Source organism: Lissotriton helveticus, chromosome 2_1 (assembly GCF_964261635.1).
Source record: "Lissotriton helveticus chromosome 2_1, aLisHel1.1, whole genome shotgun sequence".
Classification (NCBI taxonomy): domain Eukaryota; kingdom Metazoa; phylum Chordata; class Amphibia; order Caudata; family Salamandridae; genus Lissotriton; species Lissotriton helveticus.
Window position 1 is genome coordinate 6,396,062 of NC_136059.1, and position 12,983 is coordinate 6,409,044.

The 12,983-nt window shown below is 43.4% G+C and overlaps 1 protein-coding gene and 1 long non-coding RNA gene across 2 annotated transcripts in view; both read right to left on the minus strand.

The window, feature by feature from the left end:
- LOC144819172 (E3 ubiquitin-protein ligase TRIM39-like) overlaps positions 1-6,722 on the minus strand; it is a 223,002-nt gene extending 216,280 nt beyond the window's left edge. The window contains exon 1 of the mRNA XM_078677145.1: positions 6,694-6,722. The gene's annotated coding sequence lies outside the window, so the exon portion shown is untranslated. The remainder of the gene's footprint in view (positions 1-6,693) is intronic.
- Positions 6,723-12,599: 5,877 nt separating this feature from the next.
- The window catches only part of LOC144819173 (uncharacterized), a 152,636-nt gene continuing 152,252 nt past the window's right edge, over positions 12,600-12,983 (minus strand). The window contains exon 4 of the long non-coding RNA XR_013607222.1: positions 12,600-12,621. This is a non-coding gene — a long non-coding RNA (uncharacterized LOC144819173). The remainder of the gene's footprint in view (positions 12,622-12,983) is intronic.

The window sequence follows — 12,983 nt, forward strand, 5'->3', positions numbered from 1 at the left end:
TATTCTGTGTTATTTGCACCACTACAAACACAACCCCCCCACAATGCATGTGTAGATTCATACACTGAGGTGTATCCCCAAGTAGCGCCTTGCGTGGGTCTCTCCAAACTCCTGTTTGTGCACGAATTGGAAATGTAGTTGAATAATTGTATACCATAATTAACTTGACTATCCATCAAAGGAATTCATTAACTCCCCCTCTGGACACCTTAATGTCAGCATCACCACTCAAAGGACAGTGATCAGAACTTTGATGAGTAGCGGTGAGCAAAAATCAGTTATTGAAGGCTTTGTGGTGGGCGGGCTCACATTCATCCGTTCATCAATCCTACTCACATTCATCATTCTACTCACATTCATCATTAGACTCACATCAACCATTCTACTCACATTCATCATTAGACTCACATTCATCATTAGACTCACATCAACCATTCTACTCACATTCATCCGTTCATCAATTCTACTCACATTCATCCATTCTGCTCACATCATCCATTCTACTCACATTCATCATTCTACTCACATTCATCCATTCTACTCACATTCATCATTCTACTCACATTCATCCATTCTACTCACATTCATCATTCTACTCACATTCATCCATTCTACTCTCATTCATCATTCTACTCACATTCATCCATTCTACTCACATTCATCATTCTACTCACATTCATCCATTCTACTCACATTCATCATTCTACTCACATTCATCCATTCTACTCACATTCATCCATTCTACTCATATTCATCCATTCCACTCACATTCATCCAGTCTACTCACATCCACCCATTCTACTCACATTCATCCATTCTACCCACATTCATCATTCTACTCACATTCATCATTCTACTCACATTCATCCGTTCTACTCACATTCATCATTCTACTCACATTCATCATTCTACTCACATTCATCATTCTACTCACATTCATCATTCTACTCACATTCATCATTCTACTCACATTCATCCGTTCTACTCACATTCATCCATTCATCAATTCTACTCACATTCATCCATTCTACCCACATTCATCATTCTACTCACATTCATCATTCTACTCACATTCATCCGTTCTACTCACATTCATCCATTCATCAATTCTACTCACATTCATCCATTCTACCCACATTCATCATTCTACTCGCATTCATCATTCTACTCATATTCATCATTCTATTCATATTCATCAATTCTACTCACATTCATCCATTCTACTCATATTCATCCATTCTACTCACATTCATCCATTCTACTCATATTCACCCATTCTACTCACATTCATCCATTCTACTCACATTCATCCATTCTACTCACATTCATCATTCTACTCACATTCATCATTCTACTCATATTCATCAATTCTACTCACATTCATCATTCTACTCACATTCATCCATTCTACTCACATTCATCATTCTATTCACATTCATCCATTCTACTCACATTCATCATTCTACTCATATTCATCAATTCTACTCACATTCATCATTCTACTCACATTCATCCATTCTACTCACATTCATCCATTCTACTCACATTCATCATTCTACTCACATTCATCATTCTACTCATATTCATCAATTCTACTCACATTCATCATTCTACTCACATTCATCAATTCTACTCACATTCATCATTCTACTCACATTCATCATTCTACTCATATTCATCCATTCTACTCACATTCATCATTCTACTCACATTCATCCATTCTACTCACATTCATCATTCTATTCACATTCATCATTCTACTCACATTCATCCATTCTACTCACATTCATCATTCTACTCACATTCATCCATTCTACTCACATTCATCATTCTACTCACATTCATCATTCTACTCGCATTCATCATTCTACTCATATTCATCAATTCTACTCACATTCATCATTCTACTCACATTCATCCATTCTACTCACATTCATCCATTCTACTCACATTCATCATTCTACTCACATTCATCATTCTACTCACATTCATCAATTCTACTCACATCATCCATTCTACTCACATTCATCATTCTACTCACATTCATCAATTCTACTCACATTCATCATTCTACTCACATTCATCCATTCTACTCACATTCATCATTCTACTCACATTCATCCATTCTACTCACATTCATCATTCTACTCACATTCATCCATTCTACTCACATTCATGCATTCTACTCACATTCATCATTCTACTCACATTCATCATTCTACTCATATTCATCATTCTACTCACATTCATCATTCTACTCACATTCATCAATTCTACACACAGTCATCATTCTACTCACATTCATCCATTCTACTCACATTCATCCATTCTACTCACATTCATCATTCTACTCACATTCATCATTCTACTCATATTCATCAATTCTACTCACATTCATCATTCTACTCACATTCATCCATTCTACTCCCATTCATCATTCTATTCACATTCATCATTCTACTCACATTCATCCATTCTACTCACATTCATCATTCTACTCACATTCATCCATTCTACTCACATTCATCATTCTACTCACATTCATCCATTCTACTCACATTCATCATTCTACTCACATTCATCATTCTACTCGCATTCATCATTCTACTCATATTCATCAATTCTACTCACATTCATCATTCTACTCACATTCATCATTCTACTCATATTCATCAATTCTACTCACATTCATCATTAGACTCACATTCATCATTAGACTCACATCAACCATTCTACTCACATTCATCCGTTCATCAATTCTACTCACATTCATCCATTCTGCTCACATCATCCATTCTACTCACATTCATCATTCTACTCACATTCACCATTCTACTCACATTCATCATTCTACTCACATTCATCATTCTACTCACATTCATCCATTCTACTCACATTCATCATTCTACTCACATTCATCCATTCTACTCTCATTCATCATTCTACTCACATTCATCCATTCTACTCACATTCATCATTCTACTCACATTCATCCATTCTACTCACATTCATCATTCTACTCACATTCATCCATTCTACTCACATTCATCCATTCTACTCATATTCATCCATTCTACTCACATTCATCCATTCTACTCACATTCACCCATTCTACTCACATTCATCCATTCTACCCACATTCATCATTCTACTCGCATTCATCATTCTACTCACATTCATCATTCTATTCCACATTCATCATTCTACTCACATTCATCCGTTCTACTCACATTCATCCATTCATCAATTCTACTCACATTCATCCATTCTACCCACATTCATCATTCTACTCGCATTCATCATTCTACTCATATTCATCATTCTATTCATATTCATCAATTCTACTCACATTCATCCATTCTACTCACATTCATCCATTCTACTCATATTCATCCATTCTACTCACATTCATCCATTCTACTCACATTCATCCATTCTACTCACATTCATCCATTCTACTCACATTCATCATTCTACTCACATTCATCATTCTACTCATATTCATCAATTCTACTCACATTCATCATTCTACTCACATTCATCCATTCTACTCACATTCATCATTCTATTCACATTCATCCATTCTACTCACATTCATCATTCTACTCATATTCATCAATTCTACTCACATTCATCATTCTACTCACATTCATCCATTCTACTCACATTCATCCATTCTACTCACATTCATCATTCTACTCACATTCATCATTCTACTCATATTCATCAATTCTACTCACATTCATCATTCTACTCACATTCATCAATTCTACTCACATTCATCATTCTACTCACATTCATCCATTCTACTCACATTCATCCATTCTACTCACATTCATCCATTCTACTCACATTCATCATTCTACTCACATTCATAATTCTACTCATATTCATCAATTCTACTCACATTCATCCATTCTACTCACATTCATCATTCTATTCACATTCATCATTCTACTCACATTCATCCATTCTACTCACATTCATCATTCTACTCACATTCATCCATTCTACTCACATTCATCATTCTACTCACATTCATCATTCTACTCGCATTCATCATTCTACTCATATTCATCAATTCTACTCACATTCATCATTCTACTCACATTCATCATTCTACTCATATTCATCAATTCTACTCACATTCATCATTCTACTCACATTCATCAATTCTACTCACATCATCCATTCTACTCACATTCATCATTCTACTCACATTCATCAATTCTACTCACATTCATCATTCTACTCACATTCATCCATTCAACTCACATTCATCATTCTACTCACATTCATCCATTCTACTCACATTCATCATTCTACTCACATTCATCCATTCTACTCACATTCATGCATTCTACTCACATTCATCATTCTACTCACATTCATCATTCTACTCATATTCATCAATTCTACTCACATTCATCATTCTACTCACATTCATCAATTCTACTCACATTCATCATTCTACTCACATTCATCCATTCTACTCGCATTCATCATTCTACTCATATTCATCAATTCTACTCACATTCATCATTCTACTCACATTCATCATTCTACTCATATTCATCAATTCTACTCACATTCATCATTCTACTCACATTCATCAATTCTACTCACATCATCCATTCTACTCACATTCATCATTCTACTCACATTCATCAATTCTACTCACATTCATCATTCTACTCACATTCATCCATTCTACTCACATTCATCATTCTACTCACATTCATCCATTCTACTCACATTCATCATTCTACTCATATTCATCAATTCTACTCACATTCATCATTCTACTCACATTCATCATTCTACTCACATTCATCATTCTACTCACATTCATCCATTCTACTCACATTCATCATTCTACTCACATTCATCATTCTACTCACATTCATCATTCTACTCATATTCATCAATTCTACTCACATTCATCATTCTACTCACATTCATCCATTCTACTCACATTCATCATTCTATTCACATTCATCATTCTACTCACATTCATCCATTCTACTCACATTCATCATTCTACTCACATTCATCCATTCTACTCACATTCATCATTCTACTCACTTTCATCATTCTACTCGCATTCATCATTCTACTCATATTCATCAATTCTACTCACATTCATCATTCTACTCACATTCATCATTCTACTCACATTCATCATTCTACTCACATTCATCAATTCTACTCACATCATCCATTCTACTCACATTCATCATTCTACTCACATTCATCCATTCTACTCACATTCATCATTCTACTCACATTCATCCATTCTACTCACATTCATCCATACTACTCACATTCATCATTCTACTCACATTCATCCATTCTACTCACATTCATCCATTCTACTCACATTCATCCATTCATCAATTCTGCTCACATCATCAGTGAGTCCCTCTTGAGTAAGACGATGGATGGACACTAACAAGGACATTTCTCCATCCTCTTCCACCTGAGATTGAACCAGCACAGAGCTGAGTTGCTTTGGGCGAGAGGCTGTTTGGACACTAACAAGGTTATGTTGACGCGTGAGACAAGGCTTCAAACAGGAGTGGAGTTTGAGACTCCGGGGCCCGCTGTAGGTCTGATGCAGAAGCCTTGTGACCTTCAATGGAGATGGGATGGGTCCAAGGTGAGGGTGACCCTGCCTCCTCAATGCTCGAAACTCCCATTAGATTTGTTGGTATTAGTAGCAGCCCACCCAGCGTTGGTGGCATCGGGTGGAATGCTAGCCAGGGCTTGAAGGTCCCTCGGTTGTTTGAAATGAGCACACCTTCCTGCAGGACCTGCACGAGCTGATGTGGGTCATGTGGGGGCTTCTGATGTCCAGAGGAGCCAGCCTGTCTTGCCAAAGGAGGTCCTTAGATGATCCCTCTCCTTGCCCGGCCTCCTTGCACACATCAAGGCTTTCTCCATCACCCTCATCCGATGCTGAAGATGTCCTCCTCTTGATGTAAAAGGACATATGTTGGGATTGAGATGTTTATTGCAGGTGGCGCGGGGGATGCTTCTGGACATCGCTCTCCCTCTCGCCGTGCATTCTGTGGCTGGGACTCTTCAAGCGGATCATTTATGCGCCGCTGCCTGTTGGTCATGGACCTGAGGGGAGGCCCAGACATGAGACCTGAAGCGTCTACGGCCTCATCCCTCCTACACCTCAATAACATTCCTTTACCTGGGTCTGCGGCAACAGGAAAAATAAGGGTTTGAGCAACGTTGAGTATCCGTGTCACTGTCAAAAAGGTCAAGCTTTGATCCAGGGTCACATCCTCTGGAGTGTTACATCGAGGAAGTTGTGACCTGGCCCCTGGTAGATTGAACATTGATTAGAGGTGTGCACACCTTGATACACCTGGATCAGACACAGCCACAGCCCCATGAACCATCACATCCACCCCTGGCCCATGACACATGCAGGGAGCTTCTCACCAAGACCCTCAAGCTGCACACACTTGTCAAAGCTTCTCTGACTTATCTCAGCCCCCCCCCTCCATGGGCTGAAGAAAGGATTGCTTTAACACCAGAGCCCCATAAAAAAACATGCCTCTAGGGGAACAAATGTTAAATTATTAAAACTACCATTTACACTATAAATCATATTTTAACAATCTGCGTTGTCCTCTTGAATCTAAAACACCATGATGGAAAGACCAGAGCGCCTCTTACCATTGAAGGGTTCTCCCACCGAGGGCTTGCTCTCTAGAGAGAAGGAGAGAGTCAGGTCAGGGGCTCCGAGGAGCACACTTTGTTTGTGTTATTTTTACATCAGTTTTATGACATACCACAGCTAAACCCCAACCTGTGCAGAGATCTGTACCACAAAGGTTCTCTGTGAGGACAGGGAGGGCTGTACAACACCTGGACAGTGCTGCCAATGTAACACATTGTGGACAGGAGGAGGGCAAGCGAGAGACACATACATCTGAAAACAGCAGTCGTGGATCCGAAGGTGTCCTACAAGATATATATGTGGTAGTGGGTTCACAACACTGAAGTAGGATGGAGTTATCTGAAGTAAAATAAAGAATAAATATGTGAAAAAGACTCAAGTCCTATGTTGTGGGCAAGGAGCCCTCAGAGTGAACGGGAGCAGGACGCAGAGAGATGAAGGTGGGAGCAGCTCCAGTCAAAGGGCGCCAGCAAGGAACGCGGGCGACACCTCAGACTGAAGATCTAGTGCATTGAGGACCCTGAATGCTCCACCCTTTGCACGTGGGTGGGACCCTGCTCCTCCCTTCGTGCATGGGTGGACCCTACTCCACACTTGGTGCATGGGTGGGTCCCTGCTCCACCCTTCATGCATCGGTGGGACCCTGCTCCAACCTTTGCACGTGGGTGGGACCCTGCTATAATAATAATAATAATCCACACTTGTATAGCGCACAATCACCCGTTAGGGTCTCTAGGCGCTGGGGGCCGTCGGGAAGATTAAGCAAGCTATTGCCCAGAGTCGCATGGTGCTGGGCTAACCTGCCACCGGAGCCGGGGATCGAACCCTGATCCCCAGATTCCAGCGTCAGTCGCCCTGGCCGCGGCGCCACACCTCTCCCTCTGCTCCTCCCTTCGTGCATGGGTGGACCCTACTCCACACTTGGTGCATGGGTGGGACCCTGCTCCACCCTCCGTGCGTCGGTGGGACCCTGCTCCAACCTTTGCACGTGGGTGGGACCCTGCTCCACCCTTTGTGTGTGGGTGGGACCCTGCTCCACCCTTTGTGTGTGGGTGGGACCCTGCTCCTCCCTTCGTGTGTGGGTGGGACCCTGCTCCTCCCTTCGTGCGTCGGTGGGACCCTGCTCCAACCTTTGCATGTGGGTGGGATCCTGCTCCACCCTTTGTGTGTGAGTGGGACCCTGCTCCACCCTTTGTGTGTGGGTGGAACCCTGCTCCTCTCTTCGTGTGTGGGTGGGACCCTGCTCCTCCCTTCGTGCGTCGGTGGGACCCTGCTCCAACCTTTGCATGTGGGTGGGACCCTGCTCCACCCTTTGTGTGTGGGGGACCCTGCTCCTCCCTTCACGCGTGGGTGGGACCCTGCTCCACCCTTTGTGTGTGGGGGGACCCTGCTCCTCACTTCGTGCGTGGGTGGGACCCTGCTCCACCCTTTGTGTGTGGGTGGGACCCTGCTCCTCCCTTCGCGCGTGGGTGGGACCCTGCTCCACCCTTTGTGCATGGGTGGGACCCTGCTCCACCCTTCGCGCGTGGGTGGGACCCTGCTCCACCCTCTGCGCGTGGGTGGGACCCTGCTCCACCCTTCTCAAGCAGGAGGTGCCCGCCCTGGGCTGTATTCTTATGCTCGCGCTGTTTGATGGATCAACTTACTCATGTCAAACACTCGAGTAAGCTAACATACCTGCTGTACCCTTAAAGGATCCTTTTTACTATGCAGTTGTACTTAATATGAATACAAAAACTCACCTCTTTTGTATAAAACCAGTTAACCCTGATAGGACCTCATCATTACTGCATGTTCCTCACCCCTCACCAGCCGTGGGGCCCGACTTACCAAGATGGCCATCTAGAGTCCGGCGGAGGTGGCCGCACTGGCAGCCGTGCCAACCTTCTGGAGTGCCAGGGATCCACCTCATATAGGGTCAAATCGATTGCGATGGTGGAGCCTTAGATGGCATCACTCTTAAAGGTCCTTGGCCCAGTTGCCTGTCCAGGAGAAGACCCCGCTGAATATAGGGTCAGGCTTTCCTAATGGATTTTGTTTGCGGATCCAACATGCAAGTCATGGTGGAGCTGGGAAAGGAAACAATGGAAGGTCCCAATGCACCAGCAAAAACTCCCCATGTGTGAGGGTCATTGGTGTATTGTTTTTAAACACAAATTGACACTTTTTGTGAAACAAAAAATATGGGTCAAGTCAAAAAATAATGGGGCACATTTATCAAAAGGTTGTGTCACCTTTGTGCCACACTGTGGGGCACAAAAGGACGCAACCCTTAGATGTGATTTATCAAGCCACCAGTGCCAATCGCTGCATTGCGTTACTTTGCCTGGGGAAGGTGTCCCATGAATGGAGCGTGGGTATTCCCACGCTTCCACCTATGGATTTTGGTGCATTCCCAGATTTATCATTACTGGTAAACCGGGAATGCATCAAAAACCTACAGCAGGTGAGGTGTATCCCCCTGGCCAATATCGTCAAAACATCATATGTTCATCACGGGTGCAAGGTGGCCTTGCGTGGCGTGATAAATCTAATTTAAGAGTTGCGTTGCTCTTGCACCCCATTGCATGGCGCAAGGACGACGCCACTCTTTGATAACTTTGGCCCCAAAAGTGCATGTGTTGAGAGGGAGCAACACAGACATGCAGGAAGTGAACTGAGGGGCATACCTATCAATATATCATGCAGCGCATCAGTCACCTTGCTATGCTGCGTCTTAGGGAAAGGGCAGGAATGTGCTTTACTTCACATCGTGTGGCTCGTTCTGCCTTTTCCCAGCGCTGGTGCACAATGTGCTGCTTAGCACCAAAGCAAGAACTGGTGCACCATGGTGCAAGGGTGCCGCCGTTGTTAGCAAATTGTTGTTGTGCAGTAAGGGGCACCTTAGTACACAAAAACAATCCTCTGATGCATTCTCCGCTTTCCTAAAGTTTCTTTGTTACACCACACCTGGGAATGTGTATAATTTTGACGCATTCCCAGGTCTCATGGTAAATCACCTTGTACATTGCAGTATCATTAACATATTGGTCCTGAAGAAGACAAGGACTATTTGATCCCCTTTATTGCTGAAACATGTTGACCTACATACCAACTGAGCGGTTATTTGTTTAAAACTGCTCCTTGCTGCTTTGTTTTTAATATTGGAGGATTGAGTAAAAATAATAAAATATGTGTTGCTACTTCACCCAATTTTAATACACATTCTTTCACATTCACATGCACTGCAATTCTGTCACCCACGAATAGAGACAAATAGTTAACATCACACGGACCGCACAGTGGGCTATTTGTTGATGAAGGACATTCCATTCAGTCCTCATATATCACTCATAGCTCACAGAGAGGAAGGTCCTTAAGGAGTCCCAAATGATGAAGGGCGGTATCGAGTGGTGACTGATGGGTATCCTTATTCTCTAGGGATATGTCAGGACTAGTCAATTTAACTTCTGTTCTTCACTTTGTTAAGTTACTCAGATTGCATCATATAAGGTATTAGGTTTGGTTTCACTTAGACCCATAGACACTCATGTGTTTGTTACAAAATCTGTGAATGCACCAAAACCCATGGATGAATGCGTGTAAACACCCACGCTCCTCCCATGGAACCCCTCCCTGGGGCAGAGTAACACAACACCGCGTTTTGCACTGCGTTGCATTACTCTGGAGTTATCTAGTCACTCAGGGCAACGCAAGGGGCCCTGCACTGCTTGATAAATCGCATCTAAAAGGTTGTGTTTCTTTTGCACCCCATTTCTTGGTGCAAAAATGACGCAACCCTTTGATAAATATGGCCCTGAATGTGCATGTGTTGAAGTATGGAGCAATACACTCATGCAGTAAGTGAACTGAGAGTCATGCAGCACGTCGAGCCACCTTGCTGCGCTGCGTGACCGGGAAAGGGCAGGAATGCACTGAATTGACCATTACACGGTGCATCGCTATCTTTCCTTGCACTGGTTCACACTGTGCTGCCTGGCGCCAGCTGAGGCACCCTTGCAAACTGGTGGAACGCTGCCTGGGTTGTAAGCAGGATTGTGTTCATGCAGGTTTGCTTGTTGAGGTGTCCCTTCCTGCACAAAAACAATCCTGCTTACAAAGCTAGCACCCAGAGGCATTTCCATCTTTCGATGTGTGCTGCAGAATGCATCTCACGTAGAAAGAGGAAAGATCGTGGATAAACGAAGATGTTTCTCCTTGTTATACCTCTCCTGGGGATGGGCAACATTTTGGCACTTTCCCAGGTCCATCAATCAAACAGGGATGACAGGGGGAGAAAAGGCAATATAGGGCAGCCCCCCACTCAACAGCTATGAAACAAAAAGCCCTAATCAGCCTGCATGGTTAAAGTCACAAAGCCCTGTAACTATTGGGGCCATATCTTTTATTGGCTCACCTAGGTAAAATTAATCAATGTTGTGTTACAGGTCAGACCATACCTTAAAACGTAAAAAACTGTGTACAGCTACACCCACAAAGAAAATATGTGAGAAAGCAAGGAAAGTACCTCACGGACGTAACACCCGAGGGGGTTCCCGGTTTGGTAATTACCGGTATACCCACTTCTCATCATCGGTTACTTTCCTTGCTGAGAGGATGAAGTGTGTGCAAAAAAGATGTGCACAGGAGAGAATCGATAGAGACAGATAAGGAGTGTACACATCCACAACCTTGTAGGAAAGAAAAAGGTGTTTAGAAAGAAATACCAAGTGCCTACACCCAACAACCAACAAATATAAAACAAGTGAGGTTTGGCTGGCTGGGTCGATTTTATTCTGGTGCTGCCAAACTTCACTATTAAAAAATGGTTAGGTTAATACCATTAATTCATTGTAACTGGACCGACATGTTTAATTGCCTTGTCATTGGCAACTTCGTCAGGGTACGTAGTTGGGTCTCAATTCTCAATCCTCCGTATTTTAGTGAGGACCTTTTGCTCGACTGTGGTAATCGTACCATCGAGCATCAAAAGACAACGTGTCAAAGATCACGTGTCCGTCGTGGAAACTCCTTGAAGTGAGTACTTTCCCAGGTCCACCAGTATTTATAAATCTGGCAATGCGCCACAATCCATGGGTGGTAACGCAACGACACGATTTGTGCTGCAAGACTCCAGATTTGTCAAGTCACTCAGGGACACGCAACACAGCTGTGAGTAGCATGATCAATCTAACTTAAGATTTGCGTTGCTCTTGCACCCCGTTGCGTGGCACAAGGATTACAGAATTCATTGATTAATTAGGCCCTGAAAGTGCATGTGTTGACAGGGAGCAACACACACATACAGGAAGTGAACTGAAAATGCATGTGTTGAAAGAGAAAGTGACACACCCATGCAGGGAGTGAGCTGCATGTGTGTGTGGAGAGGGATCAACACACCCATGCAGGGAGTGAGCTGAATGTATGTGTGGAGAGGGATCAACACACACATGCAGGGAGTGAGCTGAATGTATGTGTGGAGAGGGATCAACACACACATGCAGGGAGTGAGCTGAATGTGTGTGTGGAGAGGGATCAACACACACATGCAGGGAGTGAGCTGAATGTGTGTGTGGAGAGGGATCAACACACCCATACAGGGAGTGAGCTGCATGTTCATGAGTTGCAAGATGGCGCACAGGCTTGGCTTTCAAGCAGTCTTGTGGAGATGTCCACACAGTGAACACCATCCAAAGGACCATACAAGCCGCACTGTGAAAGTGCTCCTTAAATAATGTTGAAGACAGCTATTTCATATCACAGTTGAGTGCGACATCTAAAAATGCAATGACGCAAATGTGTTATTAGAAAACGAGGACCTGTTGGTGCTTTTACTTAGAGCATGAACACAGAGGTAACATTCAACGGGGAGGCCCAGCCGGTCTCAGCAGTTTGTATTTCTGATAAAAAAAGTGCGGACTTACCTCTGTAGAAAATGGAGCTTTCTGTGGAGACAAGAAAAGGCAGCGACACGTGTCAGCCACATGTTGTACAGTAATTTAACACAGAACTTCTTTTATTGTTAATAGTCTTAAACTTTCTTCGCTCCTAGACATGTCGCAGATCCGTTTTGCTGGTATTACACACATGCACATATCCAGGCCACACTGTTGAACAGCAAGAGCAGTGCTTAATTTGAGTCGGTGGGACCTTACTTTTCATCATCAGACTTTGACACAGAACAAGGGAGAGAAAGGCAGAAACGAGGGGGAGAAGGATGAAGAGAAGGAACCTGCAAGGCTGAGGTCAAAGGGCAGGGAGTGGGAGAGGGTGGATGAGGGCATGAGGTGGAATCAAGGCAACGTTG